This window comes from Peromyscus leucopus, chromosome 8b (assembly GCF_004664715.2).
Source record: "Peromyscus leucopus breed LL Stock chromosome 8b, UCI_PerLeu_2.1, whole genome shotgun sequence".
Taxonomy (NCBI): domain Eukaryota; kingdom Metazoa; phylum Chordata; class Mammalia; order Rodentia; family Cricetidae; genus Peromyscus; species Peromyscus leucopus.
Window position 1 is genome coordinate 35,115,567 of NC_051086.1, and position 6,000 is coordinate 35,121,566.

The 6,000-nt window shown below is 46.0% G+C and overlaps 1 protein-coding gene across 1 annotated transcript in view; it reads left to right on the plus strand.

The window, feature by feature from the left end:
- Nucleotides 1-525, plus strand: part of Cdkl3 (cyclin dependent kinase like 3) — an 86,317-nt gene extending 85,792 nt beyond the window's left edge. Inside the window, 1 exon segment of the mRNA XM_028857242.2 lies at nucleotides 465-525. The gene's annotated coding sequence lies outside the window, so the exon portion shown is untranslated.
- The last annotated feature ends 5,475 nt before the right edge of the window (nucleotides 526-6,000 follow it).

Below are 6,000 nucleotides of genomic sequence, written 5' to 3' on the forward strand. Positions count from 1 at the left end.
GTTGCTCTTGTGGAGGACCTGGGTTCAGTTCTCAGCACCCATACTGAATAGCTTACAACCTCCTGTAACTTTAGTTCCCAAGGATGTGATGGTCTCTTCTGGTTTCTGGGCACACACACTCATGCACGAGCACACACATATAATTTAAACCAATATTTAAGTAATACAACTTCAAGTTTTAAGGTTAACTAGCCGGTCTAGCTTAAGGCACAAAAGACCTAATATGCTCCATCACAACCTATGTACAGCCCAGTGTCAGGAAGACATATGCCTCTAACGGCTGCTGTCCAGTGGGAACCTGCCGTCCTGTGGGGTCTAACATGAAGCGGGGAGTACCCTTGTTCCTCCTGGAGATGGGGACACAGTTGGTACCGAGTTTCAGCCCAGTCAGCCCCTCAGTTGTCCAGGGTGCGGTGTGCACAGCTGTGGGGATATGCCTGACTTCCTCTTCTCTCCTCCCCCAGGGTTCTTCCGTTTACAACATCTTTCCTGGTTGGTGCAAGAGAGGCAACTTCAACTGGCCATCCTGACCGCCCACTTGGTCATCCCCATGCTCTGCTGGGGTCTTGCTACTCTAAAGGTAGAGTCTGACCCATTCCACTGGAGAGGGCTCGGGACTTTCACCCGCTAGAGCCCAGCAAGACTGACACTAAGCTCTGAGATGTGGTGGCAGAGAACGATACAGCCTCTGGCTTGTTGGCTGGAATACTTTGATCCCCATAAAATATAACAAAACAAAACAAAAAGTCTGACTCTCTTGAATCCACCCTGCTGTCAGAAAACTAAGCCATAAAGAATGGCCGTGTCAGGGCTCTGGCTGCAGCCCTTGTTCGGGGTCATCAAAACTTCAAGTGTTGCTAGATCTCAGCTGTGACATCATTGCTGACTCCAAATCTTCCCAGCGGAGGCCCCAAATAAGCATGGAACAGAGAGAAGCCACCCCTACAGTGCTGCCTTTGAATTCCTGCCCATAGACTCCAGTGTGTGCGATAAACTGGTGGTTACTCTAAAGTGCTAGACTGGAGTAATCTGTTAACTAGCCATCCAAGTAAAAGACCTGTTGTCTTCAGTCCTACCAGAAAGTTCGATAAGAAAGAGCAACTAGCCAACCACAGTGGCTCATACCTGGGATCCCAGGACTCAGGAGGCTAGGCAAGAAGTTCATTCATGAGTTTGAGGCCAGAGTAGACAGTTTCGGCAGGATGACGCAATCTAGCACTGAAGCAGAGGCGGATCTTGTATTCAAGAGCTACAAGGACCTAGAAAGCGAAACACACAGAGAAATATCGAAAAAAAAAAAAAAAAAAAAAAACAAAAAAGGAAAAAACAAACAAAATACAAATAAGTAAAGGCAAGGGTGGAGGATGCTATTACAAATTAAAACTTTGAAAATTATAGACTAGTTGGGCAGTGGTGGTGCATACCTTTAATCCTAGTAGAGGCAGGCGGATCTCTGTGAGTTCCAGTCCAGCCTGGTCTACAGCCGTGAGTTCCAGGACAGCCAGGGCTGTCACACAAAGAAACCCTGTCTCAAAAGAAACAAAAACAAAACCCCCAAAAATTACAAACTAAAAGTAACTAAAACTATAAACAAAGACTGGATCCTGCTCTCTGCTTGGCCTTAGCGATGAGCTCCGTTCACAAATGCAAGAGGTATTAGTGTGTTTTCACTTTAGTTAGTGTTGTGATGTGAGGTCGGGGTCCCCTCCCATTGAGTAAGTCCCTGGGCTTGGCAGCAAGTGTCCCCAAGCTAAGCCATCTTGTGGGCCTGTGTGTTTTAGTTTTGTTTTTGTTTTGTTTGTGTTTGTTTGAGATAAGGTCTCAAGTAGCCCAATCTGGTCTGGGATTTGTTGTGTATAACAGAGGATGAATGGCCTTGAACTCTCTAATCTTCCTACCTCTACCTGCAAAGTGCTGCAGTTACAAGTTACAGATCTACCCAACTTTAGCTGCTCAAATGTCATTGCTTTGCTCTGAGTCAGACCACACTATTGCAGGAAGTCAGTGAAGAACAAGAAACACCAGATCAGTTTGACCTCTGACCCTAGATGACACTAATACATCATTGTTTTTTCAACCTCAATACAGTAATTGTTGAAAAAAGTCTGGCCGGGCAGTGGTGGCACACGCCTTTAATCCCAGCACTCAGGAGGCAGAGCCAGGCGGATCTCTGTGAGTTCGAGGCCAGCCTGGGCTACCAAGTGAGTTCCAGGAAAGGCACAAAGCTACACAGAGAAACCCTGTCTGGAAAAACCAAAAAGAAAAAAAAGAAAAAAGTCTGTGTTTCCTTTAAAATGGATATTATTTTAATGTCAGGGGAATGGTTGGGTATGGATGGAATGAGATTGACATATGTTGATAGTCACTGAAACCAGACAGTAGCTAATAGAGTTGATCTCATTGTCATCTGTACTTCTGGACACACTTGAAACTTCTCATAAGACAACATTAACAAGAGAGAGTGAGAGGACTCACACTTTGTTTCTTCCAGACCTGGGTTTGTGCTAACTGGTGCCAGGCTTAGATAGATCTGAGCATGCCCTTTCTGGGTGCCTGAGTCTTCTGGAGACCCCTACCCAAGTATGGCGGGTAGGGCTCACACAGAAGCAGACTAGTAGAGAATAACTTTTTCTTGGGTGGTGCTCCGACACTCCTCAACTTAGCATCATTTTTTTTTGGTGACTAGGAATCTCCTGGGGACAGAACTGTCTTCCTTGACAGTGCCTTTTGAGTGCTAAGGACACAGGGGACATCAGCAAATTCATGCATTTGACTAAGAAATCCAAACTGAGCATGGTGGCCTCCTGCCTGTAAATCCCAGGCCTGGAGTGGTAGAGGCCTGAGGATCAGGAATTCAAGACCAGCCTTAGCTACAGGAGATACTTTCAGGAAGGAGGGGTAGCTGTCAGTTCAGGGTTAGTCCCCCAGTTTCTTTTGAATGTTAAGTAGTGTTTAGTTTTCAGTCTTGAAATACATCTGTCAGCAGAAAGATAGACAGATGGGCTGCGTGTTGCTATGCAGAAGCCACGCTTTGGAAGGGTCTTTTGCTGGTGGATCCTCTCTCCCCTAAAGAAAGCTATTAACTCACGCTGCAGCCTGCAGCTCTTGCTCGGTTTTGGCTATGTCACCAAGCCCAAAATAGAAAGTTCTTTTACTGCAGAGCATAGCAGCAGGTTTAAATTTATCAGTTCAAGAACAAAGGGTAGCATTATGCTGGCTTTCCTAGGATAGTGAGTAGGGAGAGAGAATGCCTGTTTCATTAGGAGTGATCTGACACTGGCAGGGGCTGGGACCAGGAGACAATCTTCCACTGTGGTAAGCTGGGCACACTTCCCACCCCGGCTCCCCTCACAGCCTCCTTCCAACACCGTCACTCCTCTCAGCACATGGGAAAGCAGCTGAGCCATTGGGAAATGCGTCCCAGAAATCACTGCCATTATCAGACTGGAGACAATTCTCAGAACCAAAAACCTGTTCTCAGCTTCAAGAGGACTCAGGACCTGGCCACAGAACCAGGAGAGGTCACCTTTTGTCCGTGAGATGGTCAAAATGGCTTAAATGATCCTGTCATTAAGAAGAGTGTGGGAAGGTGCACATTCTGTTCCTTGAAGAGGAGTAAACTGCTCTCTCTGTCTGGAGAGTGGCCTGACAGCATGGCTCTCAGGCCATAGAAGTATGAACAACGAGAATGAGTATCCAGAGGGTCTGGTCTGTGGCTGGTGCAAGTGAAGGAGATGTTGATGATGTCACAGATGTGCTGTGGAAGAGCAAAGCCTTGGAGATGGTGTTTGTCATCCATGGGAGAGTGAGAGGATGATGAGCCCTGGGACATTTATGCCTCTGTATCCATCCATCAATGTGAATAACCCACAGCAATGTGCAGTGATACAGTTGGATGAAAAAGTCCTAAACAATTACATACAACATGATACCCTATTTGTAAAAAAATTATACTTCAGGAATACATAAAAAAACAATGAAACAACATAAAAAGAAAAGCAAGGAAATGAACATAGATCAAGATGGTGCCCTTGGGTGGGGAGGAAAGGGAGATGGCAGGCTATGGTTAGATACTGGTTACTGATTACATTATTAAATTAATAAATTTGTTGCCTAAATCAATAAGATCGGACCATCCACTGGTCAACTATGAGAATGTGTCATGAGCCAGGAATTATGATGCAATTCTGCATACCTAATATTAGCAAAGCAACAGCAGAGTAGAGATGAGCCACTCCTAGGCATCTGTCTTGAAGAAATAGAACCAGAGACACAAGCTTATAAGCAAGGACATTTACCACAGCACTGTATACAGAAATGAAAATAGGAAGCAATTTAAGGGCCAAGATCATGCATTATGAATTGTATGAATATCAACATATTAGAAAACCAGATAGTAACCAGGCGGCAGCAGTGGTGGTGGTGGTGGTGGCCGTGGCGGCGGTGCCGCTCGCCTTTAATCCCAGCACTTGGGAGGCAGAGCCAGATGGATCTCTGTGAGTTTGAGGCCAGCCTGGTCTACAGAGCGAGATCCAGGACAGGCACCAAAACTACACAGAGAAACCCTGTCTCAAAAAACCAAAAAAAAAAAAAAAAAAAAAAAAAAAAAAAAAAAAGAAAGAAAGAAAGAAAAGAAAACCAGATAATAACTGAAAATGTGATTGTCACATGGTAACTAAGTACATGAGGCAGTGCTTGTGATCCATAAATGAATAAAGCAGGCTACACAGTACGAACTCAGATTTCAATTCCTCTGAGTATATAGACACACACAAGCTGGGAAGGTGGGCACAGTGGCTCATACCTGTCATCCCAGATTTGAGAGGCTGAGATGGGATAATTACCAGTTTGAGACCAGCCTGGTCTATATAGAGAGACTCCACCTTAAAACAAATAAAACCCCAAAAACCCAGAAAGGCACAACTGTATGTGGATGTGTGTAGTATGAATATGTGTGATGTGGATGTGTGTGGTGTGGATGTGTGTGGTGTGAATGTGTGTGGTGTGGACATGTGTGGTGTGAATGTGTGTGGTGTGATTGTGTGTGGTGTGAATGTGTGTGATGTGGACGTGGGTGGTGTGGATGTGTGTGATGTGGAGTTCGAGGCCAGCCTGGTCTACAGAGTGAGATCCAGGACAGGCACCAAAACTACACAGAGAAATCCTATCTCAAAAAAACAAAACAAAACAGCTGGGTAGTAGTTGCGCATGCGCCTTTAATCCCAACACTTGGGAGGCAGAGCCAGGCAGATCTCTGTGAGTTCAAGGCCAGCCTGGTCTACAGAGCGAGATCCAAGATATGTACCAAAATTACACAGAGAAACTCTGTCTCGGGAAAACACACACACACACACACACACACACACAAGATGCCTTGAACATGGCTCCCAGGGGCTGTTCAGAGTATGGATCTGCTAGGAGTCAGTCTGCGGCAGAGAGTGTGGTCTCTGTGAAAACAGCTGAGAACTGAGCAGCCTTATGGGGAACCTGAAGCCCACACAGAACTCCCTGGGGCGTCTGAGGCAGCGTACACAGGAGGAAGCTAACCAGCAGACACAGGGAGAGCAGACATGAGGGGGTCAGGACCCCCATGCCTCTGGGAGGTTCCAATGAACCCTTGACAAAAGGGCTAACGCAGTAATTAGAGGGCTAAGATGTTTTATTCATGGCTTGACCAGCTCTGACTCCCACCAACAGTTGAAGAGTTGGCTTCCAGAGTCTTCCGTAGAGAGGAGGAGGGTGGTGCCACCATGAGACAGAGTCAAGGGCATAGCTGCGATCTTTTCTCGTCTCTCATGCTTTAAATATAAGCTCTGATGTGATCAAAGCCCCAGAGATAAAATGCCTTTCTCAAACTAAGCAGGCAGGATCTGGTGTCCAATCTGGACAAGACAGTGGAAAACAGACTCAAGGGGGGAAAAAATCTCTTGGCCTCGGCCCATGCACACAGGGGTTGAAGAATTTGACACCTTAACATTGTAAACAAACGTAGACATGGTT